The following is a 25,516-nucleotide window of genomic DNA, read 5'->3' as shown; positions in this document are numbered from 1 at the left end:
TACGCGGATGCAACCTGCGCCCCTCTCGTGAGCCTTGCGTAATGAACGTAACGGGTTACGACGATGCCTAGCTTCGTATGAATATCAGAGGAATGGTTTTTGAAGCTGAAAGTAGCTCTGAAATGAAATAAAAGTGTTGTTTTGGAATTTTAGGCGTACATCGATATCGTGTGAGATGTGTAGGAAAGCAGCAGCTGTGCTAACTAAATACAAATAATGGTCGCTAATGCGGTGCGTTTCCAGCTGAAGGGCTCCGATTGACTGGTCCATAAGATTGAAGTACCCGAAATGTGCACTAGGCGGCGCCTCCTTAGCTCAGTGGCAGAGCGCTGGTCTAGTAAACCAGAGGTCGTGAGTTCGATCCTCACAGGAGGCAAAAGAATTTTGTAACAGCCCCTTCTAACGTAGATCTTTCGAAAAAAGCGGTCAAGGATATAAAAAATTATGAATGGGTTCGGTATTTAAGAAATGCTCTCGCAAATGAATAGTGCGAATGGTGCTATTAAAGTAGGCACCAGAAACTGCTGCTTTTGGCAGTCTCCGGAGAATGCCGACGTGGAATACTTAGTTCTTGTGATGTATTTTCTACCCCTGGTAGAGACCCTCGCGGTTGTCGTCGTCGTCGTCGGCGCCGCCGCCGCTTTGGTAATAGAGGCAACTCGCCATTGTATGACATAGGGTGAGGCACCTTCTGCAAGCGACTGAGATGGCAGTAAGCAATTGAAGCTGATTTGCAACCTCTTGTTTGATCAGCGTCACAAGGGCTTGAATGTAACTTGCGATGGGACACAGCAAGAAGTAGCGTCGCCTTTTTAGTACTGAAATTGGAGATGGAGAATTGCGTCAAAGATGGGAAATTCATTCCGGCAAGCGTACAAATGGCGACAATGAGGTGTGTGTGGGGAAGCATATTGCGCCAGTGACCGTGTGGCCTAATGGATAAGGCGTCCGACTTCGGATCCGAAGATTGCAGGTTCGAATCCTGTCACGGTCGAGTTTTTCCAGTTCTGCAAAAGATGCATGCTGTTTTACTGAGTTGTTTGAGTACTACAAATCTAGTTGAAAGTTGCTGCTGTCCGCTTCCTGGCTGCAAACCGGCGTCTACCTGAAGCTCAAGCAAGACAAAGGGGTTGTGTAGCGAAATTTTCGGCACAGTGCCGATCAGGAGAGATTTTTGGAACTACTGCGTCTGACTCAGGACCCAAGAGCTGCGCCACAGGCGTCTGCGCACAGTCGAGCATGTGTGTTGAATAATGGTGCTGATAGCCACGTATCATTTCAAGTAGATTTGATGCCTTTCGGAAAATTTATTTCATTGAATAGGAATTGTAGCTCATTTGTGGCAGCAGGAAATAAGCTGTAGTCAAAAGGATCTTCCATAGATGGTCGCAGGTCGCATAAATACTGTATGGCTCGTGACGCGTTGTGTGGAGCCCGGCTAGCTCAGTCGGTAGAGCATGAGACTCTTAATCTCAGGGTCGTGGGTTCGAGCCCCCCGCTGGGCAGCGCAAAATTTTGTGTCTACGCGGATGCAACCTGCGCCCCTCTCGTGAGCCTTGCGTAATGAACGTAACGGGTTACGACGATGCCTAGCTTCGTATGAATATCAGAGGAATGGTTTTTGAAGCTGAAAGTAGCTCTGAAATGAAATAAAAGTGTTGTTTTGGAATTTTAGGCGTACATCGATATCGTGTGAGATGTGTAGGAAAGCAGCAGCTGTGCTAACTAAATACAAATAATGGTCGCTAATGCGGTGCGTTTCCAGCTGAAGGGCTCCGATTGACTGGTCCATAAGATTGAAGTACCCGAAATGTGCACTAGGCGGCGCCTCCTTAGCTCAGTGGCAGAGCGCTGGTCTAGTAAACCAGAGGTCGTGAGTTCGATCCTCACAGGAGGCAAAAGAATTTTGTAACAGCCCCTTCTAACGTAGATCTTTCGAAAAAAGCGGTCAAGGATATAAAAAATTATGAATGGGTTCGGTATTTAAGAAATGCTCTCGCAAATGAATAGTGCGAATGGTGCTATTAAAGTAGGCACCAGAAACTGCTGCTTTTGGCAGTCTCCGGAGAATGCCGACGTGGAATACTTAGTTCTTGTGATGTATTTTCTACCCCTGGTAGAGACCCTCGCGGTTGTCGTCGTCGTCGTCGGCGCCGCCGCCGCTTTGGTAATAGAGGCAACTCGCCATTGTATGACATAGGGTGAGGCACCTTCTGCAAGCGACTGAGATGGCAGTAAGCAATTGAAGCTGATTTGCAACCTCTTGTTTGATCAGCGTCACAAGGGCTTGAATGTAACTTGCGATGGGACACAGCAAGAAGTAGCGTCGCCTTTTTAGTACTGAAATTGGAGATGGAGAATTGCGTCAAAGATGGGAAATTCATTCCGGCAAGCGTACAAATGGCGACAATGAGGTGTGTGTGGGGAAGCATATTGCGCCAGTGACCGTGTGGCCTAATGGATAAGGCGTCGGACTTCGGATCCGAAGATTGCAGGTTCGAATCCTGTCACGGTCGAGTTTTTCCAGTTCTGCAAAAGATGCATGCTGTTTTACTGAGTTGTTTGAGTACTACAAATCTAGTTGAAAGTTGCTGCTGTCCGCTTCCTGGCTGCAAACCGCCGTCTACCTGAAGCTCAAGCAAGACAAAGGGGTTGTGTAGCGAAATTTTCGGCACAGTGCCGATCAGGAGAGATTTTTGGAACTACTGCGTCTGACTCAGGACCCAAGAGCTGCGCCACAGGCGTCTGCGCACAGTCGAGCATGTGTGTTGAATAATGGTGCTGATAGCCACGTATCATTTCAAGTAGATTTGATGCCTTTCGGAAAATTTATTTCATTGAATAGGAATTGTAGCTCATTTGTGGCAGCAGGAAATAAGCTGTAGTCAAAAGGATCTTCCATAGATGGTCGCAGGTCGCATAAATACTGTATGGCTCGTGACGCGTTGTGTGGAGCCCGGCTAGCTCAGTCGGTAGAGCATGAGACTCTTAATCTCAGGGTCGTGGGTTCGAGCCCCACGCTGGGCGGCGCAAAATTTTGTGTCTACGCGGATGCAACCTGCGCCCCTCTCGTGAGCCTTGCGTAATGAACGTAACGGGTTACGACGATGCCTAGCTTCGTATGAATATCAGAGCAATGGTTTTTGAGGCTGAAAGTAGCTCTGAAATGAAATAAAAGTGTTGTTTTGGAATTTTAGGCGTACATCGATATCGTGTGAGATGTGTAGGAAAGCAGCAGCTGTGCTAACTAAATACAAATAATGGTCGCTAATGCGGTGCGTTTCCAGCTGAAGGGCTCCGATTGACTGGTCCATAAGATTGAAGTACCCGAAATGTGCACTAGGCGGCGCCTCCTTAGCTCAGTGGCAGAGCGCTGGTCTAGTAAACCAGAGGTCGTGAGTTCGATCGTCACAGGAGGCGAAAGAATTTTGTAACAGCCCCTTCTAACGTAGATCTTTCGAAAAAAGCGGTCAAGTATATAAAAAATTATGAATGGGTTCGGTATTTAAGAAATGCTCTCGCAAATGAATAGTGCGAATGGTGCTATTAAAGTAGGCACCAGAAACTGCTGCTTTTGGCAGTCTCCGGAGAATGCCGACGTGGAATACTTAGTTCTTGTGATGTATTTTCTACCCCTGGTAGAGACCCTCGCGGTTGTCGTCGTCGTCGGCGCCGCCGCCGCTTTGGTAATAGAGGCAACTCGCCATTGTATGACATAGGGTGAGGCACCTTCTGCAAGCGACTGAGATGGCAGTAAGCAATTGAAGCTGATTTGCAACCTCTTGTTTGATCAGCGTCACAAGGGCTTGAATGTAACTTGCGATGGGACACAGCAAGAAGTAGCGTCGCCTTTTTAGTACTGAAATTGGAGATGGAGAATTGCGTCAAAGATGGGAAATTCATTCCGGCAAGCGTACAAATGGCGACAATGAGGTGTGTGTGGGGAAGCATATTGCGCCAGTGACCGTGTGGCCTAATGAATAAGGCGTCGGACTTCGGATCCGAAGATTGCAGGTTCGAATCCTGTCACGGTCGAGTTTTTCCAGTTCTGCAAAAGATGCATGCTGTTTTACTGAGTTGTTTGAGTACTACAAATCTAGTTGAAAGTTGCTGCTGTCCGCTTCCTGGCTGCAAACCGGCGTCTACCTGAAGCTCAAGCAAGACAAAGGGGTTGTGTAGCGAAATTTTCGGCACAGTGCCGATCAGGAGAGATTTTTGGAACTACTGCGTCTGACTCAGGACCCAAGAGCTGCGCCACAGGCGTCTGCGCACAGTCGAGCATGTGTGTTGAATAATGGTGCTGATAGCCACGTATCATTTCAAGTAGATTTGATGCCTTTCGGAAAATTTATTTCATTGAATAGGAATTGTAGCTCATTTGTGGCAGCAGGAAATAAGCTGTAGTCAAAAGGATCTTCCATAGATGGTCGCAGGTCGCATAAATACTGTATGGCTCGTGACGCGTTGTGTGGAGCCCGGCTAGCTCAGTCGGTAGAGCATGAGACTCTTAATCTCAGGGTCGTGGGTTCGAGCCCCACGCTGGGCGGCGCAAAATTTTGTGTCTACGCGGATGCAACCTGCGCCCCTCTCGTGAGCCTTGCGTAATGAACGTAACGGGTTACGACGATGCCTAGCTTCGTATGAATATCAGAGGAATGGTTTTTGAAGCTGAAAGTAGCTCTGAAATGAAATAAAAGTGTTGTTTTGGAATTTTAGGCGTACATCGATATCGTGTGAGATGTGTAGGAAAGCAGCAGCTGTGCTAACTAAATACAAATAATGGTCGCTAATGCGGTGCGTTTCCAGCTGAAGGGCTCCGATTGACTGGTCCATAAGATTGAAGTACCCGAAATGTGCACTAGGCGGCGCCTCCTTAGCTCAGTGGCAGAGCGCTGGTCTAGTAAACCAGAGGTCGTGAGTTCGATCGTCACAGGAGGCGAAAGAATTTTGTAACAGCCCCTTCTAACGTAGATCTTTCGAAAAAAGCGGTCAAGTATATAAAAAATTATGAATGGGTTCGGTATTTAAGAAATGCTCTCGCAAATGAATAGTGCGAATGGTGCTATTAAAGTAGGCACCAGAAACTGCTGCTTTTGGCAGTCTCCGGAGAATGCCGACGTGGAATACTTAGTTCTTGTGATGTATTTTCTACCCCTGGTAGAGACCCTCGCGGTTGTCGTCGTCGTCGGCGCCGCCGCCGCTTTGGTAATAGAGGCAACTCGCCATTGTATGACATAGGGTGAGGCACCTTCTGCAAGCGACTGAGATGGCAGTAAGCAATTGAAGCTGATTTGCAACCTCTTGTTTGATCAGCGTCACAAGGGCTTGAATGTAACTTGCGATGGGACACAGCAAGAAGTAGCGTCGCCTTTTTAGTACTGAAATTGGAGATGGAGAATTGCGTCAAAGATGGGAAATTCATTCCGGCAAGCGTACAAATGGCGACAATGAGGTGTGTGTGGGGAAGCATATTGCGCCAGTGACCGTGTGGCCTAATGAATAAGGCGTCGGACTTCGGATCCGAAGATTGCAGGTTCGAATCCTGTCACGGTCGAGTTTTTCCAGTTCTGCAAAAGATGCATGCTGTTTTACTGAGTTGTTTGAGTACTACAAATCTAGTTGAAAGTTGCTGCTGTCCGCTTCCTGGCTGCAAACCGGCGTCTACCTGAAGCTCAAGCAAGACAAAGGGGTTGTGTAGCGAAATTTTCGGCACAGTGCCGATCAGGAGAGATTTTTGGAACTACTGCGTCTGACTCAGGACCCAAGAGCTGCGCCACAGGCGTCTGCGCACAGTCGAGCATGTGTGTTGAATAATGGTGCTGATAGCCACGTATCATTTCAAGTAGATTTGATGCCTTTCGGAAAATTTATTTCATTGAATAGGAATTGTAGCTCATTTGTGGCAGCAGGAAATAAGCTGTAGTCAAAAGGATCTTCCATAGATGGTCGCAGGTCGCATAAATACTGTATGGCTCGTGACGCGTTGTGTGGAGCCCGGCTAGCTCAGTCGGTAGAGCATGAGACTCTTAATCTCAGGGTCGTGGGTTCGAGCCCCACGCTGGGCGGCGCAAAATTTTGTGTCTACGCGGATGCAACCTGCGCCCCTCTCGTGAGCCTTGCGTAATGAACGTAACGGGTTACGACGATGCCTAGCTTCGTATGAATATCAGAGGAATGGTTTTTGAAGCTGAAAGTAGCTCTGAAATGAAATAAAAGTGTTGTTTTGGAATTTTAGGCGTACATCGATATCGTGTGAGATGTGTAGGAAAGCAGCAGCTGTGCTAACTAAATACAAATAATGGTCGCTAATGCGGTGCGTTTCCAGCTGAAGGGCTCCGATTGACTGGTCCATAAGATTGAAGTACCCGAAATGTGCACTAGGCGGCGCCTCCTTAGCTCAGTGGCAGAGCGCTGGTCTAGTAAACCAGAGGTCGTGAGTTCGATCCTCACAGGAGGCAAAAGAATTTTGTAACAGCCCCTTCTAACGTAGATCTTTCGAAAAAAGCGGTCAAGGATATAAAAAATTATGAATGGGTTCGGTATTTAAGAAATGCTCTCGCAAATGAATAGTGCGAATGGTGCTATTAAAGTAGGCACCAGAAACTGCTGCTTTTGGCAGTCTCCGGAGAATGCCGACGTGGAATACTTAGTTCTTGTGATGTATTTTCTACCCCTGGTAGAGACCCTCGCGGTTGTCGTCGTCGTCGTCGGCGCCGCCGCCGCTTTGGTAATAGAGGCAACTCGCCATTGTATGACATAGGGTGAGGCACCTTCTGCAAGCGACTGAGATGGCAGTAAGCAATTGAAGCTGATTTGCAACCTCTTGTTTGATCAGCGTCACAAGGGCTTGAATGTAACTTGCGATGGGACACAGCAAGAAGTAGCGTCGCCTTTTTAGTACTGAAATTGGAGATGGAGAATTGCGTCAAAGATGGGAAATTCATTCCGGCAAGCGTACAAATGGCGACAATGAGGTGTGTGTGGGGAAGCATATTGCGCCAGTGACCGTGTGGCCTAATGGATAAGGCGTCCGACTTCGGATCCGAAGATTGCAGGTTCGAATCCTGTCACGGTCGAGTTTTTCCAGTTCTGCAAAAGATGCATGCTGTTTTACTGAGTTGTTTGAGTACTACAAATCTAGTTGAAAGTTGCTGCTGTCCGCTTCCTGGCTGCAAACCGGCGTCTACCTGAAGCTCAAGCAAGACAAAGGGGTTGTGTAGCGAAATTTTCGGCACAGTGCCGATCAGGAGAGATTTTTGGAACTACTGCGTCTGACTCAGGACCCAAGAGCTGCGCCACAGGCGTCTGCGCACAGTCGAGCATGTGTGTTGAATAATGGTGCTGATAGCCACGTATCATTTCAAGTAGATTTGATGCCTTTCGGAAAATTTATTTCATTGAATAGGAATTGTAGCTCATTTGTGGCAGCAGGAAATAAGCTGTAGTCAAAAGGATCTTCCATAGATGGTCGCAGGTCGCATAAATACTGTATGGCTCGTGACGCGTTGTGTGGAGCCCGGCTAGCTCAGTCGGTAGAGCATGAGACTCTTAATCTCAGGGTCGTGGGTTCGAGCCCCACGCTGGGCAGCGCAAAATTTTGTGTCTACGCGGATGCAACCTGCGCCCCTCTCGTGAGCCTTGCGTAATGAACGTAACGGGTTACGACGATGCCTAGCTTCGTATGAATATCAGAGGAATGGTTTTTGAAGCTGAAAGTAGCTCTGAAATGAAATAAAAGTGTTGTTTTGGAATTTTAGGCGTACATCGATATCGTGTGAGATGTGTAGGAAAGCAGCAGCTGTGCTAACTAAATACAAATAATGGTCGCTAATGCGGTGCGTTTCCAGCTGAAGGGCTCCGATTGACTGGTCCATAAGATTGAAGTACCCGAAATGTGCACTAGGCGGCGCCTCCTTAGCTCAGTGGCAGAGCGCTGGTCTAGTAAACCAGAGGTCGTGAGTTCGATCCTCACAGGAGGCAAAAGAATTTTGTAACAGCCCCTTCTAACGTAGATCTTTCGAAAAAAGCGGTCAAGGATATAAAAAATTATGAATGGGTTCGGTATTTAAGAAATGCTCTCGCAAATGAATAGTGCGAATGGTGCTATTAAAGTAGGCACCAGAAACTGCTGCTTTTGGCAGTCTCCGGAGAATGCCGACGTGGAATACTTAGTTCTTGTGATGTATTTTCTACCCCTGGTAGAGACCCTCGCGGTTGTCGTCGTCGTCGTCGGCGCCGCCGCCGCTTTGGTAATAGAGGCAACTCGCCATTGTATGACATAGGGTGAGGCACCTTCTGCAAGCGACTGAGATGGCAGTAAGCAATTGAAGCTGATTTGCAACCTCTTGTTTGATCAGCGTCACAAGGGCTTGAATGTAACTTGCGATGGGACACAGCAAGAAGTAGCGTCGCCTTTTTAGTACTGAAATTGGAGATGGAGAATTGCGTCAAAGATGGGAAATTCATTCCGGCAAGCGTACAAATGGCGACAATGAGGTGTGTGTGGGGAAGCATATTGCGCCAGTGACCGTGTGGCCTAATGGATAAGGCGTCCGACTTCGGATCCGAAGATTGCAGGTTCGAATCCTGTCACGGTCGAGTTTTTCCAGTTCTGCAAAAGATGCATGCTGTTTTACTGAGTTGTTTGAGTACTACAAATCTAGTTGAAAGTTGCTGCTGTCCGCTTCCTGGCTGCAAACCGGCGTCTACCTGAAGCTCAAGCAAGACAAAGGGGTTGTGTAGCGAAATTTTCGGCACAGTGCCGATCAGGAGAGATTTTTGGAACTACTGCGTCTGACTCAGGACCCAAGAGCTGCGCCACAGGCGTCTGCGCACAGTCGAGCATGTGTGTTGAATAATGGTGCTGATAGCCACGTATCATTTCAAGTAGATTTGATGCCTTTCGGAAAATTTATTTCATTGAATAGGAATTGTAGCTCATTTGTGGCAGCAGGAAATAAGCTGTAGTCAAAAGGATCTTCCATAGATGGTCGCAGGTCGCATAAATACTGTATGGCTCGTGACGCGTTGTGTGGAGCCCGGCTAGCTCAGTCGGTAGAGCATGAGACTCTTAATCTCAGGGTCGTGGGTTCGAGCCCCACGCTGGGCGGCGCAAAATTTTGTGTCTACGCGGATGCAACCTGCGCCCCTCTCGTGAGCCTTGCGTAATGAACGTAACGGGTTACGACGATGCCTAGCTTCGTATGAATATCAGAGGAATGGTTTTTGAAGCTGAAAGTAGCTCTGAAATGAAATAAAAGTGTTGTTTTGGAATTTTAGGCGTACATCGATATCGTGTGAGATGTGTAGGAAAGCAGCAGCTGTGCTAACTAAATACAAATAATGGTCGCTAATGCGGTGCGTTTCCAGCTGAAGGGCTCCGATTGACTGGTCCATAAGATTGAAGTACCCGAAATGTGCAGTAGGCGGCGCCTCCTTAGCTCAGTGGCAGAGCGCTGGTCTAGTAAACCAGAGGTCGTGAGTTCGATCCTCACAGGAGGCAAAAGAATTTTGTAACAGCCCCTTCTAACGTAGATCTTTCGAAAAAAGCGGTCAAGGATATAAAAAATTATGAATGGGTTCGGTATTTAAGAAATGCTCTCGCAAATGAATAGTGCGAATGGTGCTATTAAAGTAGGCACCAGATACTGCTGCTTTTGGCAGTCTCCGGAGAATGCCGACGTGGAATACTTAGTTCTTGTGATGTATTTTCTACCCCTGGTAGAGACCCTCGCGGTTGTCGTCGTCGTCGGCGCCGCCGCCGCTTTGGTAATAGAGGCAACTCGCCATTGTATGACATAGGGTGAGGCACCTTCTGCAAGCGACTGAGATGGCAGTAAGCAATTGAAGCTGATTTGCAACCTCTTGTTTGATCAGCGTCACAAGGGCTTGAATGTAACTTGCGATGGGACACAGCAAGAAGTAGCGTCGCCTTTTTAGTACTGAAATTGGAGATGGAGAATTGCGTCAAAGATGGGAAATTCATTCCGGCAAGCGTACAAATGGCGACAATGAGGTGTGTGTGGGGAAGCATATTGCGCCAGTGACCGTGTGGCCTAATGGATAAGGCGTCCGACTTCGGATCCGAAGATTGCAGGTTCGAATCCTGTCACGGTCGAGTTTTTCCAGTTCTGCAAAAGATGCATGCTGTTTTACTGAGTTGTTTGAGTACTACAAATCTAGTTGAAAGTTGCTGCTGTCCGCTTCCTGGCTGCAAACCGGCGTCTACCTGAAGCTCAAGCAAGACAAAGGGGTTGTGTAGCGAAATTTTCGGCACAGTGCCGATCAGGAGAGATTTTTGGAACTACTGCGTCTGACTCAGGACCCAAGAGCTGCGCCACAGGCGTCTGCGCACAGTCGAGCATGTGTGTTGAATAATGGTGCTGATAGCCACGTATCATTTCAAGTAGATTTGATGCCTTTCGGAAAATTTATTTCATTGAATAGGAATTGTAGCTCATTTGTGGCAGCAGGAAATAAGCTGTAGTCAAAAGGATCTTCCATAGATGGTCGCAGGTCGCATAAATACTGTATGGCTCGTGACGCGTTGTGTGGAGCCCGGCTAGCTCAGTCGGTAGAGCATGAGACTCTTAATCTCAGGGTCGTGGGTTCGAGCCCCACGCTGGGCGGCGCAAAATTTTGTGTCTACGCGGATGCAACCTGCGCCCCTCTCGTGAGCCTTGCGTAATGAACGTAACGGGTTACGACGATGCCTAGCTTCGTATGAATATCAGAGGAATGGTTTTTGAAGCTGAAAGTAGCTCTGAAATGAAATAAAAGTGTTGTTTTGGAATTTTAGGCGTACATCGATATCGTGTGAGATGTGTAGGAAAGCAGCAGCTGTGCTAACTAAATACAAATAATGGTCGCTAATGCGGTGCGTTTCCAGCTGAAGGGCTCCGATTGACTGGTCCATAAGATTGAAGTACCCGAAATGTGCACTAGGCGGCGCCTCCTTAGCTCAGTGGCAGAGCGCTGGTCTAGTAAACCAGAGGTCGTGAGTTCGATCGTCACAGGAGGCGAAAGAATTTTGTAACAGCCCCTTCTAACGTAGATCTTTCGAAAAAAGCGGTCAAGTATATAAAAAATTATGAATGGGTTCGGTATTTAAGAAATGCTCTCGCAAATGAATAGTGCGAATGGTGCTATTAAAGTAGGCACCAGAAACTGCTGCTTTTGGCAGTCTCCGGAGAATGCCGACGTGGAATACTTAGTTCTTGTGATGTATTTTCTACCCCTGGTAGAGACCCTCGCGGTTGTCGTCGTCGTCGGCGCCGCCGCCGCTTTGGTAATAGAGGCAACTCGCCATTGTATGACATAGGGTGAGGCACCTTCTGCAAGCGACTGAGATGGCAGTAAGCAATTGAAGCTGATTTGCAACCTCTTGTTTGATCAGCGTCACAAGGGCTTGAATGTAACTTGCGATGGGACACAGCAAGAAGTAGCGTCGCCTTTTTAGTACTGAAATTGGAGATGGAGAATTGCGTCAAAGATGGGAAATTCATTCCGGCAAGCGTACAAATGGCGACAATGAGGTGTGTGTGGGGAAGCATATTGCGCCAGTGACCGTGTGGCCTAATGAATAAGGCGTCGGACTTCGGATCCGAAGATTGCAGGTTCGAATCCTGTCACGGTCGAGTTTTTCCAGTTCTGCAAAAGATGCATGCTGTTTTACTGAGTTGTTTGAGTACTACAAATCTAGTTGAAAGTTGCTGCTGTCCGCTTCCTGGCTGCAAACCGGCGTCTACCTGAAGCTCAAGCAAGACAAAGGGGTTGTGTAGCGAAATTTTCGGCACAGTGCCGATCAGGAGAGATTTTTGGAACTACTGCGTCTGACTCAGGACCCAAGAGCTGCGCCACAGGCGTCTGCGCACAGTCGAGCATGTGTGTTGAATAATGGTGCTGATAGCCACGTATCATTTCAAGTAGATTTGATGCCTTTCGGAAAATTTATTTCATTGAATAGGAATTGTAGCTCATTTGTGGCAGCAGGAAATAAGCTGTAGTCAAAAGGATCTTCCATAGATGGTCGCAGGTCGCATAAATACTGTATGGCTCGTGACGCGTTGTGTGGAGCCCGGCTAGCTCAGTCGGTAGAGCATGAGACTCTTAATCTCAGGGTCGTGGGTTCGAGCCCCACGCTGGGCGGCGCAAAATTTTGTGTCTACGCGGATGCAACCTGCGCCCCTCTCGTGAGCCTTGCGTAATGAACGTAACGGGTTACGACGATGCCTAGCTTCGTATGAATATCAGAGGAATGGTTTTTGAAGCTGAAAGTAGCTCTGAAATGAAATAAAAGTGTTGTTTTGGAATTTTAGGCGTACATCGATATCGTGTGAGATGTGTAGGAAAGCAGCAGCTGTGCTAACTAAATACAAATAATGGTCGCTAATGCGGTGCGTTTCCAGCTGAAGGGCTCCGATTGACTGGTCCATAAGATTGAAGTACCCGAAATGTGCAGTAGGCGGCGCCTCCTTAGCTCAGTGGCAGAGCGCTGGTCTAGTAAACCAGAGGTCGTGAGTTCGATCCTCACAGGAGGCAAAAGAATTTTGTAACAGCCCCTTCTAACGTAGATCTTTCGAAAAAAGCGGTCAAGGATATAAAAAATTATGAATGGGTTCGGTATTTAAGAAATGCTCTCGCAAATGAATAGTGCGAATGGTGCTATTAAAGTAGGCACCAGATACTGCTGCTTTTGGCAGTCTCCGGAGAATGCCGACGTGGAATACTTAGTTCTTGTGATGTATTTTCTACCCCTGGTAGAGACCCTCGCGGTTGTCGTCGTCGTCGGCGCCGCCGCCGCTTTGGTAATAGAGGCAACTCGCCATTGTATGACATAGGGTGAGGCACCTTCTGCAAGCGACTGAGATGGCAGTAAGCAATTGAAGCTGATTTGCAACCTCTTGTTTGATCAGCGTCACAAGGGCTTGAATGTAACTTGCGATGGGACACAGCAAGAAGTAGCGTCGCCTTTTTAGTACTGAAATTGGAGATGGAGAATTGCGTCAAAGATGGGAAATTCATTCCGGCAAGCGTACAAATGGCGACAATGAGGTGTGTGTGGGGAAGCATATTGCGCCAGTGACCGTGTGGCCTAATGGATAAGGCGTCCGACTTCGGATCCGAAGATTGCAGGTTCGAATCCTGTCACGGTCGAGTTTTTCCAGTTCTGCAAAAGATGCATGCTGTTTTACTGAGTTGTTTGAGTACTACAAATCTAGTTGAAAGTTGCTGCTGTCCGCTTCCTGGCTGCAAACCGGCGTCTACCTGAAGCTCAAGCAAGACAAAGGGGTTGTGTAGCGAAATTTTCGGCACAGTGCCGATCAGGAGAGATTTTTGGAACTACTGCGTCTGACTCAGGACCCAAGAGCTGCGCCACAGGCGTCTGCGCACAGTCGAGCATGTGTGTTGAATAATGGTGCTGATAGCCACGTATCATTTCAAGTAGATTTGATGCCTTTCGGAAAATTTATTTCATTGAATAGGAATTGTAGCTCATTTGTGGCAGCAGGAAATAAGCTGTAGTCAAAAGGATCTTCCATAGATGGTCGCAGGTCGCATAAATACTGTATGGCTCGTGACGCGTTGTGTGGAGCCCGGCTAGCTCAGTCGGTAGAGCATGAGACTTTTAATCTCAGGGTCGTGGGTTCGAGCCCCACGCTGGGCGGCGCAAAATTTTGTGTCTACGCGGATGCAACCTGCGCCCCTCTCGTGAGCCTTGCGTAATGAACGTAACGGGTTACGACGATGCCTAGCTTCGTATGAATATCAGAGGAATGGTTTTTGAAGCTGAAAGTAGCTCTGAAATGAAATAAAAGTGTTGTTTTGGAATTTTAGGCGTACATCGATATCGTGTGAGATGTGTAGGAAAGCAGCAGCTGTGCTAACTAAATACAAATAATGGTCGCTAATGCGGTGCGTTTCCAGCTGAAGGGCTCCGATTGACTGGTCCATAAGATTGAAGTACCCGAAATGTGCAGTAGGCGGCGCCTCCTTAGCTCAGTGGCAGAGCGCTGGTCTAGTAAACCAGAGGTCGTGAGTTCGATCCTCACAGGAGGCAAAAGAATTTTGTAACAGCCCCTTCTAACGTAGATCTTTCGAAAAAAGCGGTCAAGGATATAAAAAATTATGAATGGGTTCGGTATTTAAGAAATGCTCTCGCAAATGAATAGTGCGAATGGTGCTATTAAAGTAGGCACCAGAAACTGCTGCTTTTGGCAGTCTCCGGAGAATGCCGACGTGGAATACTTAGTTCTTGTGATGTATTTTCTACCCCTGGTAGAGACCCTCGCGGTTGTCGTCGTCGTCGTCGGCGCCGCCGCCGCTTTGGTAATAGAGGCAACTCGCCATTGTATGACATAGGGTGAGGCACCTTCTGCAAGCGACTGAGATGGCAGTAAGCAATTGAAGCTGATTTGCAACCTCTTGTTTGATCAGCGTCACAAGGGCTTGAATGTAACTTGCGATGGGACACAGCAAGAAGTAGCGTCGCCTTTTTAGTACTGAAATTGGAGATGGAGAATTGCGTCAAAGATGGGAAATTCATTCCGGCAAGCGTACAAATGGCGACAATGAGGTGTGTGTGGGGAAGCATATTGCGCCAGTGACCGTGTGGCCTAATGGATAAGGCGTCCGACTTCGGATCCGAAGATTGCAGGTTCGAATCCTGTCACGGTCGAGTTTTTCCAGTTCTGCAAAAGATGCATGCTGTTTTACTGAGTTGTTTGAGTACTACAAATCTAGTTGAAAGTTGCTGCTGTCCGCTTCCTGGCTGCAAACCGGCGTCTACCTGAAGCTCAAGCAAGACAAAGGGGTTGTGTAGCGAAATTTTCGGCACAGTGCCGATCAGGAGAGATTTTTGGAACTACTGCGTCTGACTCAGGACCCAAGAGCTGCGCCACAGGCGTCTGCGCACAGTCGAGCATGTGTGTTGAATAATGGTGCTGATAGCCACGTATCATTTCAAGTAGATTTGATGCCTTTCGGAAAATTTATTTCATTGAATAGGAATTGTAGCTCATTTGTGGCAGCAGGAAATAAGCTGTAGTCAAAAGGATCTTCCATAGATGGTCGCAGGTCGCATAAATACTGTATGGCTCGTGACGCGTTGTGTGGAGCCCGGCTAGCTCAGTCGGTAGAGCATGAGACTCTTAATCTCAGGGTCGTGGGTTCGAGCCCCACGCTGGGCGGCGCAAAATTTTGTGTCTACGCGGATGCAACCTGCGCCCCTCTCGTGAGCCTTGCGTAATGAACGTAACGGGTTACGACGATGCCTAGCTTCGTATGAATATCAGAGGAATGGTTTTTGAAGCTGAAAGTAGCTCTGAAATGAAATAAAAGTGTTGTTTTGGAATTTTAGGCGTACATCGATATCGTGTGAGATGTGTAGGAAAGCAGCAGCTGTGCTAACTAAATACAAATAATGGTCGCTAATGCGGTGCGTTTCCAGCTGAAGGGCTCCGATTGACTGGTCCATAAGATTGAAGTACCCGAAATGTGCACTAGGCGGCGCCTCCTTAGCTCAGTGGCAGAGCGCTGGTCTAGTAAACCAGAGGTCGTGAGTTCGATCCTCACAGGAGGCAAAAGAATTTTGTAACAGCCCCTTCTAACGTAGATCTTTCGAAAAAAGCGGTCAAGGATATAAAAAATTATGAATGGGTTCGGTATTTAAGAAATGCTCTCGCAAATGAATAGTGCGGATGGTGCTGTTAAAGTAGGCACCAGAAACTGCTGCTTTTGGCAGTCTCCGGAGAATGCCGACGTGGAATACTTAGTTCTTGTGATGTATTTTCTACCCCTGGTAGAGACCCTCGCGGTTGTCGTCGTCGTCGTCGGCGCCGCCGCCGCTTTGGTAATAGAGGCAACTCGCCATTGTATGACATAGGGTGAGGCACCTTCTGCAAGCGACTGAGATGGCAGTAAGCAATTGAAGCTGATTTGCAACCTCTTGTTTGATCAGCGTCACAAGGGCTTGAATGTAACTTGCGATGGGACACAGCAAGAAGTAGCGTCGCCTTTTTAGTACTGAAATTGGAGATGGAGAATTGCGTCAAAGATGGGAAATTCATTCCGGCAAGCGTACAAATGGCGACAATGAGGTGTGTGTGGGGAAGCATATTGCGCCAGTGACCGTGTGGCCTAATGAATAAGGCGTCGGACTTCGGATCCGAAGATTGCAGGTTCGAATCCTGTCACGGTCGAGTTTTTCCAGTTCTGCAAAAGATGCATGCTGTTTTACTGAGTTGTTTGAGTACTACAAATCTAGTTGAAAGTTGCTGCTGTCCGCTTCCTGGCTGCAAACCGGCGTCTACCTGAAGCTCAAGCAAGACAAAGGGGTTGTGTAGCGAAATTTTCGGCACAGTGCCGATCAGGAGAGATTTTTGGAACTACTGCGTCTGACTCAGGACCCAAGAGCTGCGCCACAGGCGTCTGCGCACAGTCGAGCATGTGTGTTGAATAATGGTGCTGATAGCCACGTATCATTTCAAGTAGATTTGATGCCTTTCGGAAAATTTATTTCATTGAATAGGAATTGTAGCTCATTTGTGGCAGCAGGAAATAAGCTGTAGTCAAAAGGATCTTCCATAGATGGTCGCAGGTCGCATAAATACTGTATGGCTCGTGACGCGTTGTGTGGAGCCCGGCTAGCTCAGTCGGTAGAGCATGAGACTCTTAATCTCAGGGTCGTGGGTTCGAGCCCCACGCTGGGCGGCGCAAAATTTTGTGTCTACGCGGATGCAACCTGCGCCCCTCTCGTGAGCCTTGCGTAATGAACGTAACGGGTTACGACGATGCCTAGCTTCGTATGAATATCAGAGGAATGGTTTTTGAAGCTGAAAGTAGCTCTGAAATGAAATAAAAGTGTTGTTTTGGAATTTTAGGCGTACATCGATATCGTGTGAGATGTGTAGGAAAGCAGCAGCTGTGCTAACTAAATACAAATAATGGTCGCTAATGCGGTGCGTTTCCAGCTGAAGGGCTCCGATTGACTGGTCCATAAGATTGAAGTACCCGAAATGTGCAGTAGGCGGCGCCTCCTTAGCTCAGTGGCAGAGCGCTGGTCTAGTAAACCAGAGGTCGTGAGTTCGATCCTCACAGGAGGCAAAAGAATTTTGTAACAGCCCCTTCTAACGTAGATCTTTCGAAAAAAGCGGTCAAGGATATAAAAAATTATGAATGGGTTCGGTATTTAAGAAATGCTCTCGCAAATGAATAGTGCGAATGGTGCTATTAAAGTAGGCACCAGATACTGCTGCTTTTGGCAGTCTCCGGAGAATGCCGACGTGGAATACTTAGTTCTTGTGATGTATTTTCTACCCCTGGTAGAGACCCTCGCGGTTGTCGTCGTCGTCGGCGCCGCCGCCGCTTTGGTAATAGAGGCAACTCGCCATTGTATGACATAGGGTGAGGCACCTTCTGCAAGCGACTGAGATGGCAGTAAGCAATTGAAGCTGATTTGCAACCTCTTGTTTGATCAGCGTCACAAGGGCTTGAATGTAACTTGCGATGGGACACAGCAAGAAGTAGCGTCGCCTTTTTAGTACTGAAATTGGAGATGGAGAATTGCGTCAAAGATGGGAAATTCATTCCGGCAAGCGTACAAATGGCGACAATGAGGTGTGTGTGGGGAAGCATATTGCGCCAGTGACCGTGTGGCCTAATGGATAAGGCGTCCGACTTCGGATCCGAAGATTGCAGGTTCGAATCCTGTCACGGTCGAGTTTTTCCAGTTCTGCAAAAGATGCATGCTGTTTTACTGAGTTGTTTGAGTACTACAAATCTAGTTGAAAGTTGCTGCTGTCCGCTTCCTGGCTGCAAACCGGCGTCTACCTGAAGCTCAAGCAAGACAAAGGGGTTGTGTAGCGAAATTTTCGGCACAGTGCCGATCAGGAGAGATTTTTGGAACTACTGCGTCTGACTCAGGACCCAAGAGCTGCGCCACAGGCGTCTGCGCACAGTCGAGCATGTGTGTTGAATAATGGTGCTGATAGCCACGTATCATTTCAAGTAGATTTGATGCCTTTCGGAAAATTTATTTCATTGAATAGGAATTGTAGCTCATTTGTGGCAGCAGGAAATAAGCTGTAGTCAAAAGGATCTTCCATAGATGGTCGCAGGTCGCATAAATACTGTATGGCTCGTGACGCGTTGTGTGGAGCCCGGCTAGCTCAGTCGGTAGAGCATGAGACTTTTAATCTCAGGGTCGTGGGTTCGAGCCCCACGCTGGGCGGCGCAAAATTTTGTGTCTACGCGGATGCAACCTGCGCCCCTCTCGTGAGCCTTGCGTAATGAACGTAACGGGTTACGACGATGCCTAGCTTCGTATGAATATCAGAGGAATGGTTTTTGAAGCTGAAAGTAGCTCTGAAATGAAATAAAAGTGTTGTTTTGGAATTTTAGGCGTACATCGATATCGTGTGAGATGTGTAGGAAAGCAGCAGCTGTGCTAACTAAATACAAATAATGGTCGCTAATGCGGTGCGTTTCCAGCTGAAGGGCTCCGATTGACTGGTCCATAAGATTGAAGTACCCGAAATGTGCAGTAGGCGGCGCCTCCTTAGCTCAGTGGCAGAGCGCTGGTCTAGTAAACCAGAGGTCGTGAGTTCGATCCTCACAGGAGGCAAAAGAATTTTGTAACAGCCCCTTCTAACGTAGATCTTTCGAAAAAAGCGGTCAAGGATATAAAAAATTATGAATGGGTTCGGTATTTAAGAAATGCTCTCGCAAATGAATAGTGCGAATGGTGCTATTAAAGTAGGCACCAGAAACTGCTGCTTTTGGCAGTCTCCGGAGAATGCCGACGTGGAATACTTAGTTCTTGTGATGTATTTTCTACCCCTGGTAGAGACCCTCGCGGTTGTCGTCGTCGTCGTCGGCGCCGCCGCCGCTTTGGTAATAGAGGCAACTCGCCATTGTATGACATAGGGTGAGGCACCTTCTGCAAGCGACTGAGATGGCAGTAAGCAATTGAAGCTGATTTGCAACCTCTTGTTTGATCAGCGTCACAAGGGCTTGAATGTAACTTGCGATGGGACACAGCAAGAAGTAGCGTCGCCTTTTTAGTACTGAAATTGGAGATGGAGAATTGCGTCAAAGATGGGAAATTCATTCCGGCAAGCGTACAAATGGCGACAATGAGGTGTGTGTGGGGAAGCATATTGCGCCAGTGACCGTGTGGCCTAATGGATAAGGCGTCCGACTTCGGATCCGAAGATTGCAGGTTCGAATCCTGTCACGGTCGAGTTTTTCCAGTTCTGCAAAAGATGCATGCTGTTTTACTGAGTTGTTTGAGTACTACAAATCTAGTTGAAAGTTGCTGCTGTCCGCTTCCTGGCTGCAAACCGGCGTCTACCTGAAGCTCAAGCAAGACAAAGGGGTTGTGTAGCGAAATTTTCGGCACAGTGCCGATCAGGAGAGATTTTTGGAACTACTGCGTCTGACTCAGGACCCAAGAGCTGCGCCACAGGCGTCTGCGCACAGTCGAGCATGTGTGTTGAATAATGGTGCTGATAGCCACGTATCATTTCAAGTAGATTTGATGCCTTTCGGAAAATTTATTTCATTGAATAGGAATTGTAGCTCATTTGTGGCAGCAGGAAATAAGCTGTAGTCAAAAGGATCTTCCATAGATGGTCGCAGGTCGCATAAATACTGTATGGCTCGTGACGCGTTGTGTGGAGCCCGGCTAGCTCAGTCGGTAGAGCATGAGACTCTTAATCTCAGGGTCGTGGGTTCGAGCCCCACGCTGGGCGGCGCAAAATTTTGTGTCTACGCGGATGCAACCTGCGCCCCTCTCGTGAGCCTTGCGTAATGAACGTAACGGGTTACGACGATGCCTAGCTTCGTATGAATATCAGAGGAATGGTTTTTGAAGCTGAAAGTAGCTCTGAAATGAAATAAAAGTGTTGTTTTGGAATTTTAGGCGTACATCGATATCGTGTGAGATGTGTAGGAAAGCAGCAGCTGTGCTAACTAAATACAAATAATGGTCGCTAATGCGGTGCGTTTCCAGCTGAAGGGCTCCGATTGACTGGTCCATAAGATTGAAGTACCCGAAATGTGCACTAGGCGGCGCCTCCTTAGCTCAGTGGCAGAGCGCTGGTCTAGTAAACCAGAGGTCGTGAGTTCGATCCTCACAGGAGGCAAAAGAATTTTGTAACAGCCCCTTCTAACGTAGATCTTTCGAAAAAAGCGGTCAAGGATATAAAAAATTATGAATGGGTTCGGTATTTAAGAAATGCTCTCGCAAATGAATAGTGCGGATGGTGCTGTTAAAGTAGGCACCAGAAACTGCTGCTTTTGGCAGTCTCCGGAGAATGCCGACGTGGAATACTTAGTTCTTGTGATGTATTTTCTACCCCTGGTAGAGACCCTCGCGGTTGTCGTCGTCGTCGTCGGCGCCGCCGCCGCTTTGGTAATAGAGGCAACTCGCCATTGTATGACATAGGGTGAGGCACCTTCTGCAAGCGACTGAGATGGCAGTAAGCAATTGAAGCTGATTTGCAACCTCTTGTTTGATCAGCGTCACAAGGGCTTGAATGTAACTTGCGATGGGACACAGCAAGAAGTAGCGTCGCCTTTTTAGTACTGAAATTGGAGATGGAGAATTGCGTCAAAGATGGGAAATTCATTCCGGCAAGCGTACAAATGGCGACAATGAGGTGTGTGTGGGGAAGCATATTGCGCCAGTGACCGTGTGACCAAATGGGCAGTCAGCCGGCGGACGCGGTCGAGGTCGGACGTGCTGTGCTGCGCGCCGCGCCGTCGCTGTTTACGTGTGGTGAGTCGCTGCGCTTGCTTCAGTGTCTACCAGTGTTTTGGTGTGATCTGCAAATGAACTCGATTTCGTGATGTCTCAACCGAGTAGGAAAGACACACTGAAGTTTACTTTTGACAGAAATTTTGTCCGACCTAAATCTTTTGAAGTTGAGCAATGGTTAGAAGATGAAGTAAAGATAGGACTTGAGGACATAATCGGGATACATCTTTCGATTGTCAGTAGCACCGTTTTCGTTAAATTAGCTCGATCAGAGATGTGTGAGAAAATCGTTGAATCTTGTGGTGGTATCCTAAAGTTTAAACATAGTGATGGAAATGTGGGAGAAGTTGCTGTTTCGCATGCCGGCCTAGGAATACGGACTGTTAGAATTTTTGAACTTCCATTTGAAATAACCAGTGAACAGATCAACGTAGTGCTCTGTCCATACGGTAAAATCATAAGCAATATTGCGGAACGTTGGTCTAGCGCACATAAGTTCCCGGTTCTTAATGGGGTGCGGCAATTGAAAATCGAGCTGCAGAAGCACATCCCGTCTTATGTAAACGTATGCGGGTATCGTGCGATAGTCATGTACGATGATCAGCCTCGAACGTGTGCCGCATGCAACTCGACGGGTCACGTGCGTGCCGAATGCATGCAGAGGCGAGTGGCGCAGCTGCCTGCCGGCGAGGCTGCCAGGCCCCCCGCGATGACATCACTGCCTGTGACGTATGTCGCCGCAGCGCGTGGGCTTCCGGCTATATCCACGGTCACCGAAGTCAGTGAAAATACTGTAGTGCCTGCGACAGTGACGCGAATGGAGACTGTTGCAACGCCGGAAGAGACCCCACCTAAACCCATAGAAATATCGCCGTCCGTCGTAGTCCCAGAAGAACAGGCATCCGACATGCAAACGGCTGCGCCCCCATCGGCCGCTGCTACTCCACGGGGGGAATCTCCAGCAGGTTCCGATCAAGGCCCACAAAATCGTACGTCTCCCAGAAAAACTAAAAAACGGAGAGTTGCCCGCCAGGGTGCAGAACAGATGGCACCGGTTCTGCGCGAAAAGGCTAAACAGATAGGTGAACAACTCAGTGACAAAGCATCTGATAGCACAAACCATGATCATCCTTCAGCCAGTTTACCATCAATCATTGACAATGTCTCAGATGCTCTACCTCTGAACCCCGAACAGTCAGCTCAACTCCGAGACGACTGTGATGTTCGCATGGTCAAACTCTATCCTGCTCACGAGTCGGTACCGCCCTCAACACAGCCACCGCCAACTAGTTGGGCAGACGATACAGAATCCACTGCCGACGTCGACAGTATGGATACTTCCGAAGCGGTGACAGCCGTACCTTCAGTCTCCAAAGACGACGATGTTAATGAGAAAGCAAACGCCTCGACAGAGTCTACCGCGCAAAAAGAACGCACGACTGCTCCCTTCTCAAACGGAGAATATTTTTAACTCTGCCTTTAAAGTGACTGTCAATACGTGTTTTGTTATCTGGAATTGCTTCCAAAGTGCTTTTACGACGTGGCTTGTATTTCCAGCGTTATTTCTGTTTGATATCGGACTGGTTTTAGGTCTTGTTCCTGTTTAGTCCACCACAATTCCGCCACAGGCCTATCGACTTGCTACTCTCAATATTAATAAGATACGCAGCGCTCTTAAACTACAACATTTAAAAGACTTTTTATATGCAGCTGATGTAGACATTTTGTTTGTACAAGAAGTAGCAGAGATCGGACTTGATTGCATACCAGGTTATAATGTCATCACTAATCCTGGGGCCGGTTGCAAATTAGGTACAGCTTTTATTGTGAAGGAAGGTATCATTATTCATGACGTCACGAAACTGCCGAACAGTAGGGGCATTGCGGGCACTTTTTATAACAACAGACTAATTAATGTATATGCCCCATCCGGTTCCAGTAATAGACGTCAAAGAGCAGACTTCTTTAAAGAAGAAATAGTTCCTCTATTTGGCGTCCGCCACGACAATGTCATCTTCGGAGGCGACTTTAACTGTGTCATCAGTGCAAAGGACCAAACTCCCAATCTTAACAAATCACTTGAACTGGAACGAATTGTACGAGACTTGCGCTTAGTTGACTCTTGGGAGCTCAAGCATGGTGCAGCACCTGGGTTTACCCATATCACGACCCATTCGGCAAGCCGTCTCGATCGCATTTATGTCACACCCACTTTGAGGAATAACATTCTGCAGTCAGAAGTATGGCCAGTGGCGTTCTCAGATCATGCTGCATACATCTGTACAATCACTCTCGACCGACAACGGACGTGTCGATACAGGGGCCTGTGGAAATTAAATGTTTCACATCTACAAGACTCGGCGTGTCAAGAAGCCTTCCTCAATACCTGGCGAGAATGTGAGCACAGATTTGCCTCTTATAATTCGGCCATTGATTGGTGGCTCAGGTGCGCCAAACCTAAAATTAGGTGGTGTTTCATGAACTACGCACGGGAAAAGGGCTTTTGGCTTCAAAGGACGATCAATTTCTATTTTCATTGTCTGCGGGAACTGTATATGCTCGGCACTTCGGCTGTCGAGAATTGTCAACGAATTAAGAAAATCCAGGCCAAAATCCTAACCCTAAGGAGGACGCAGCTAGAAGGCTACAAAGTCAGGTCACGGGTCCAGACTACTGTACACCAAGAACTCACCTCAGTCTACCATATGATCCAAGAAAGTAGGAAAGGGTCCCGTAAAATACTGACGGAGTTAATTGCTGAGGATGGCGCAACGCTGACTACGCACAACGAGATTAAAGCGGCGGTGCTAAACTACTTCACCACCTTGATGTCCAATAAAGAAGTTAACGTGCAAGCGCAGGATGCTCTTTTGAATAATTTGCGCAACAGAGTCAGTCTCGTGGACGCGGAAAAGCTATTGGACGAGGCAACCGAAGAAGACGTGGAATATGTACTCTGGGAAAGTGCCAAGAATAAATCCCCCGGACCTGACGGAATTCCCGCCGAATTCTATCAAAAATTCTGGAACACCATAAAGGCGAAGATCACTTGCATCTGTAACGAACTTCTAGACCACAACAACGTGATCCCCACCAGCTTCTGTGAAGGCATTGTCGTTCTAATTAAAAAAAACTCAGGCAGAGCACACGTAAAAAAACTAAGACCGATAACGCTGCTCAACAGCGACTATAAAATCTTTGCGAGACTTTTGGCCCACCGGCTTAAATCTACAATGACCAGTATCATTGGCCCTTACCAGACCAGTGTGGGAAAGAATCGGAAAATTCAACAGACTTTGTGCGACTACCGTGATTTAATCTCCATTGCGGAAGTCTGTAAGTTGAAATGTGCCATCATGTCCTTGGACTTCGACAAAGCCTTTGACAGGGTCAACCACCAGTATCTCTTTCGTACCATGTATGCGATGGGCTTTCCACCTGGGTTCGTCGCAATTATACAACAGATGGTAGCGAATAATTTATCCAGAGTCATCATCAATGGCCAACCTACCCGAGCGATAGAGATAGCCAGTTCCGTCAGGCAGGGCTGCCCAATGTCCATGGCGCTTTTTGCGATTGCCATTGAGCCTTTGTTAGCTACCCTGACGCAAAGTTTACAGGGCGTCGTCATACATGGCTCCCGAGTAGTGTGCAAGGCGTATGCAGACGATGTCGGTTTCCTTGTACTAAATAGAACTGAAGTGGAGACCGCACTACAGCTAGTCAGGCAATTTGAGCAAGCGTCGGGTGCACAACTAAACTGGACAAAGTCTGGAATATTCAATATTGGCCGCGGCCTAGGATCGCACCCTCACGGACAACTACGTCAGCTGAAGATTTTCAAGTGTCTTGGAATTGATTTTCAGAGTAACATTCGGCACACCATTGCAACCAACTATAGAAAGCTTCTACGGACTATTCGTGCCAGCATACGAGTACACAGTGTACGAAAACTAAATGAAATTCAGAAAGTAACGGTCGCAAATGTATACCTCACCTCGAAACTCAATTATATCGCTCAAGTTTTACAAATGTCTACACTCACTGCAAAACGAATTATGTCAGCTTTAGGACAGTCTGTCAGCCATCACCACATTTTTAAAGTCCAGTTTGACACCTTAACGCTTGCCACAAAAAATGGTGGCTTAAATCTTGTCGATGTTGGAAAGAAGGCGCAAGCTTTATACATATCAAAAACTTTCCACCAATGGAAACACTCAGCTGATAGTCTCGCTGCTCACCTGCTTACTGAGATAGCTCCCGCCGACCTCAGTCCACCAATCACGGTGCAACATATTCCAAACGGACTTTACCACTTAAAATGGTTTTTACTGGAGTACAGTTATGTACAAACACGGATCCCCGAACAGGAAATGAAGACAGTGAAACACGTTTACCAGGAACTTCTAAAAGATAAGAAGAAAAATAACATCGAAGAAAAATACTACCTTTTCGACTGGAAGGTAATCTGGGAGAACATCCATTGTCCGTACTTGCCGTCAACAATGAAAGCCACTTGGTATTTCGCAGTTAACAGAAAATTGGCCAATAACTCCAAACTACATAACATACACCTCGCAGAATCACCTTTGTGCACAACGTGTAATTTAATAGATACTGATGAACACAGGTTTGTGTGCGACAACGTAAAAGATATATGGGAATATATCACGAACAAGTTAGCACTCATCAGTCGAACATCGCCCAGATACATAACCCCTGCTGCCTTTCTGACGCCGGACGATACCCCGTACCCAC

At 47.5% G+C, this 25,516-nt stretch overlaps 40 non-coding genes across 40 annotated transcripts; all 40 read left to right on the top strand.

Annotated features, from left to right (window-relative positions):
• The first annotated feature begins 304 nt into the window (after positions 1–304).
• Positions 305–376, top strand: Trnat-agu. The gene has a single exon. It is a non-coding gene; the product is annotated as a tRNA-Thr (tRNA).
• A 545-nt stretch (positions 377–921) lies between these two features.
• On the top strand, positions 922–994 carry Trnar-ucg. The gene has a single exon. It is a non-coding gene; the product is annotated as a tRNA-Arg (tRNA).
• A 438-nt stretch (positions 995–1,432) lies between these two features.
• Positions 1,433–1,505, top strand: Trnak-cuu. Its single transcript has one exon. It is a non-coding gene; the product is annotated as a tRNA-Lys (tRNA).
• Positions 1,506–1,826: 321 nt separating this feature from the next.
• Trnat-agu lies at positions 1,827–1,898 on the top strand. The gene has a single exon. It is a non-coding gene; the product is annotated as a tRNA-Thr (tRNA).
• A 545-nt stretch (positions 1,899–2,443) lies between these two features.
• Positions 2,444–2,516, top strand: Trnar-ucg. The gene has a single exon. It is a non-coding gene; the product is annotated as a tRNA-Arg (tRNA).
• A 438-nt stretch (positions 2,517–2,954) lies between these two features.
• Positions 2,955–3,027, top strand: Trnak-cuu. Its single transcript has one exon. It is a non-coding gene; the product is annotated as a tRNA-Lys (tRNA).
• A 321-nt stretch (positions 3,028–3,348) lies between these two features.
• On the top strand, positions 3,349–3,420 carry Trnat-agu. Its single transcript has one exon. It is a non-coding gene; the product is annotated as a tRNA-Thr (tRNA).
• Positions 3,421–3,962: 542 nt separating this feature from the next.
• Positions 3,963–4,035, top strand: Trnar-ucg. Its single transcript has one exon. It is a non-coding gene; the product is annotated as a tRNA-Arg (tRNA).
• Positions 4,036–4,473: 438 nt separating this feature from the next.
• Positions 4,474–4,546, top strand: Trnak-cuu. The gene has a single exon. It is a non-coding gene; the product is annotated as a tRNA-Lys (tRNA).
• A 321-nt stretch (positions 4,547–4,867) lies between these two features.
• Trnat-agu lies at positions 4,868–4,939 on the top strand. Its single transcript has one exon. It is a non-coding gene; the product is annotated as a tRNA-Thr (tRNA).
• Positions 4,940–5,481: 542 nt separating this feature from the next.
• On the top strand, positions 5,482–5,554 carry Trnar-ucg. Its single transcript has one exon. It is a non-coding gene; the product is annotated as a tRNA-Arg (tRNA).
• Positions 5,555–5,992: 438 nt separating this feature from the next.
• Positions 5,993–6,065, top strand: Trnak-cuu. The gene has a single exon. It is a non-coding gene; the product is annotated as a tRNA-Lys (tRNA).
• Positions 6,066–6,386: 321 nt separating this feature from the next.
• On the top strand, positions 6,387–6,458 carry Trnat-agu. Its single transcript has one exon. It is a non-coding gene; the product is annotated as a tRNA-Thr (tRNA).
• A 545-nt stretch (positions 6,459–7,003) lies between these two features.
• Positions 7,004–7,076, top strand: Trnar-ucg. The gene has a single exon. It is a non-coding gene; the product is annotated as a tRNA-Arg (tRNA).
• Positions 7,077–7,514: 438 nt separating this feature from the next.
• Trnak-cuu lies at positions 7,515–7,587 on the top strand. The gene has a single exon. It is a non-coding gene; the product is annotated as a tRNA-Lys (tRNA).
• A 321-nt stretch (positions 7,588–7,908) lies between these two features.
• Trnat-agu lies at positions 7,909–7,980 on the top strand. Its single transcript has one exon. It is a non-coding gene; the product is annotated as a tRNA-Thr (tRNA).
• A 545-nt stretch (positions 7,981–8,525) lies between these two features.
• Trnar-ucg lies at positions 8,526–8,598 on the top strand. The gene has a single exon. It is a non-coding gene; the product is annotated as a tRNA-Arg (tRNA).
• A 438-nt stretch (positions 8,599–9,036) lies between these two features.
• Trnak-cuu lies at positions 9,037–9,109 on the top strand. The gene has a single exon. It is a non-coding gene; the product is annotated as a tRNA-Lys (tRNA).
• Positions 9,110–9,430: 321 nt separating this feature from the next.
• Positions 9,431–9,502, top strand: Trnat-agu. The gene has a single exon. It is a non-coding gene; the product is annotated as a tRNA-Thr (tRNA).
• A 542-nt stretch (positions 9,503–10,044) lies between these two features.
• Trnar-ucg lies at positions 10,045–10,117 on the top strand. The gene has a single exon. It is a non-coding gene; the product is annotated as a tRNA-Arg (tRNA).
• A 438-nt stretch (positions 10,118–10,555) lies between these two features.
• Positions 10,556–10,628, top strand: Trnak-cuu. The gene has a single exon. It is a non-coding gene; the product is annotated as a tRNA-Lys (tRNA).
• A 321-nt stretch (positions 10,629–10,949) lies between these two features.
• Positions 10,950–11,021, top strand: Trnat-agu. Its single transcript has one exon. It is a non-coding gene; the product is annotated as a tRNA-Thr (tRNA).
• Positions 11,022–11,563: 542 nt separating this feature from the next.
• On the top strand, positions 11,564–11,636 carry Trnar-ucg. Its single transcript has one exon. It is a non-coding gene; the product is annotated as a tRNA-Arg (tRNA).
• Positions 11,637–12,074: 438 nt separating this feature from the next.
• Positions 12,075–12,147, top strand: Trnak-cuu. Its single transcript has one exon. It is a non-coding gene; the product is annotated as a tRNA-Lys (tRNA).
• Positions 12,148–12,468: 321 nt separating this feature from the next.
• Trnat-agu lies at positions 12,469–12,540 on the top strand. The gene has a single exon. It is a non-coding gene; the product is annotated as a tRNA-Thr (tRNA).
• A 542-nt stretch (positions 12,541–13,082) lies between these two features.
• Trnar-ucg lies at positions 13,083–13,155 on the top strand. Its single transcript has one exon. It is a non-coding gene; the product is annotated as a tRNA-Arg (tRNA).
• Positions 13,156–13,593: 438 nt separating this feature from the next.
• Trnak-uuu lies at positions 13,594–13,666 on the top strand. Its single transcript has one exon. It is a non-coding gene; the product is annotated as a tRNA-Lys (tRNA).
• Positions 13,667–13,987: 321 nt separating this feature from the next.
• Positions 13,988–14,059, top strand: Trnat-agu. The gene has a single exon. It is a non-coding gene; the product is annotated as a tRNA-Thr (tRNA).
• Positions 14,060–14,604: 545 nt separating this feature from the next.
• Positions 14,605–14,677, top strand: Trnar-ucg. The gene has a single exon. It is a non-coding gene; the product is annotated as a tRNA-Arg (tRNA).
• Positions 14,678–15,115: 438 nt separating this feature from the next.
• Trnak-cuu lies at positions 15,116–15,188 on the top strand. The gene has a single exon. It is a non-coding gene; the product is annotated as a tRNA-Lys (tRNA).
• Positions 15,189–15,509: 321 nt separating this feature from the next.
• Positions 15,510–15,581, top strand: Trnat-agu. The gene has a single exon. It is a non-coding gene; the product is annotated as a tRNA-Thr (tRNA).
• Positions 15,582–16,126: 545 nt separating this feature from the next.
• Positions 16,127–16,199, top strand: Trnar-ucg. Its single transcript has one exon. It is a non-coding gene; the product is annotated as a tRNA-Arg (tRNA).
• A 438-nt stretch (positions 16,200–16,637) lies between these two features.
• Positions 16,638–16,710, top strand: Trnak-cuu. The gene has a single exon. It is a non-coding gene; the product is annotated as a tRNA-Lys (tRNA).
• Positions 16,711–17,031: 321 nt separating this feature from the next.
• Trnat-agu lies at positions 17,032–17,103 on the top strand. The gene has a single exon. It is a non-coding gene; the product is annotated as a tRNA-Thr (tRNA).
• A 542-nt stretch (positions 17,104–17,645) lies between these two features.
• Positions 17,646–17,718, top strand: Trnar-ucg. Its single transcript has one exon. It is a non-coding gene; the product is annotated as a tRNA-Arg (tRNA).
• A 438-nt stretch (positions 17,719–18,156) lies between these two features.
• Trnak-uuu lies at positions 18,157–18,229 on the top strand. The gene has a single exon. It is a non-coding gene; the product is annotated as a tRNA-Lys (tRNA).
• Positions 18,230–18,550: 321 nt separating this feature from the next.
• Positions 18,551–18,622, top strand: Trnat-agu. The gene has a single exon. It is a non-coding gene; the product is annotated as a tRNA-Thr (tRNA).
• Positions 18,623–19,167: 545 nt separating this feature from the next.
• Trnar-ucg lies at positions 19,168–19,240 on the top strand. The gene has a single exon. It is a non-coding gene; the product is annotated as a tRNA-Arg (tRNA).
• Positions 19,241–19,678: 438 nt separating this feature from the next.
• Trnak-cuu lies at positions 19,679–19,751 on the top strand. Its single transcript has one exon. It is a non-coding gene; the product is annotated as a tRNA-Lys (tRNA).
• A 321-nt stretch (positions 19,752–20,072) lies between these two features.
• On the top strand, positions 20,073–20,144 carry Trnat-agu. The gene has a single exon. It is a non-coding gene; the product is annotated as a tRNA-Thr (tRNA).
• The last annotated feature ends 5,372 nt before the right edge of the window (positions 20,145–25,516 follow it).

The sequence above is a fragment of the Schistocerca piceifrons genome, unplaced genomic scaffold (genome assembly GCF_021461385.2).
Source record: "Schistocerca piceifrons isolate TAMUIC-IGC-003096 unplaced genomic scaffold, iqSchPice1.1 HiC_scaffold_1772, whole genome shotgun sequence".
In the NCBI taxonomy this organism is placed as follows: Eukaryota; Metazoa; Arthropoda; class Insecta; order Orthoptera; family Acrididae; genus Schistocerca; species Schistocerca piceifrons.
The sequence above is the reverse complement of the archived record's forward strand: the minus strand, read 5'-3'. Positions and strand labels throughout refer to the sequence as shown.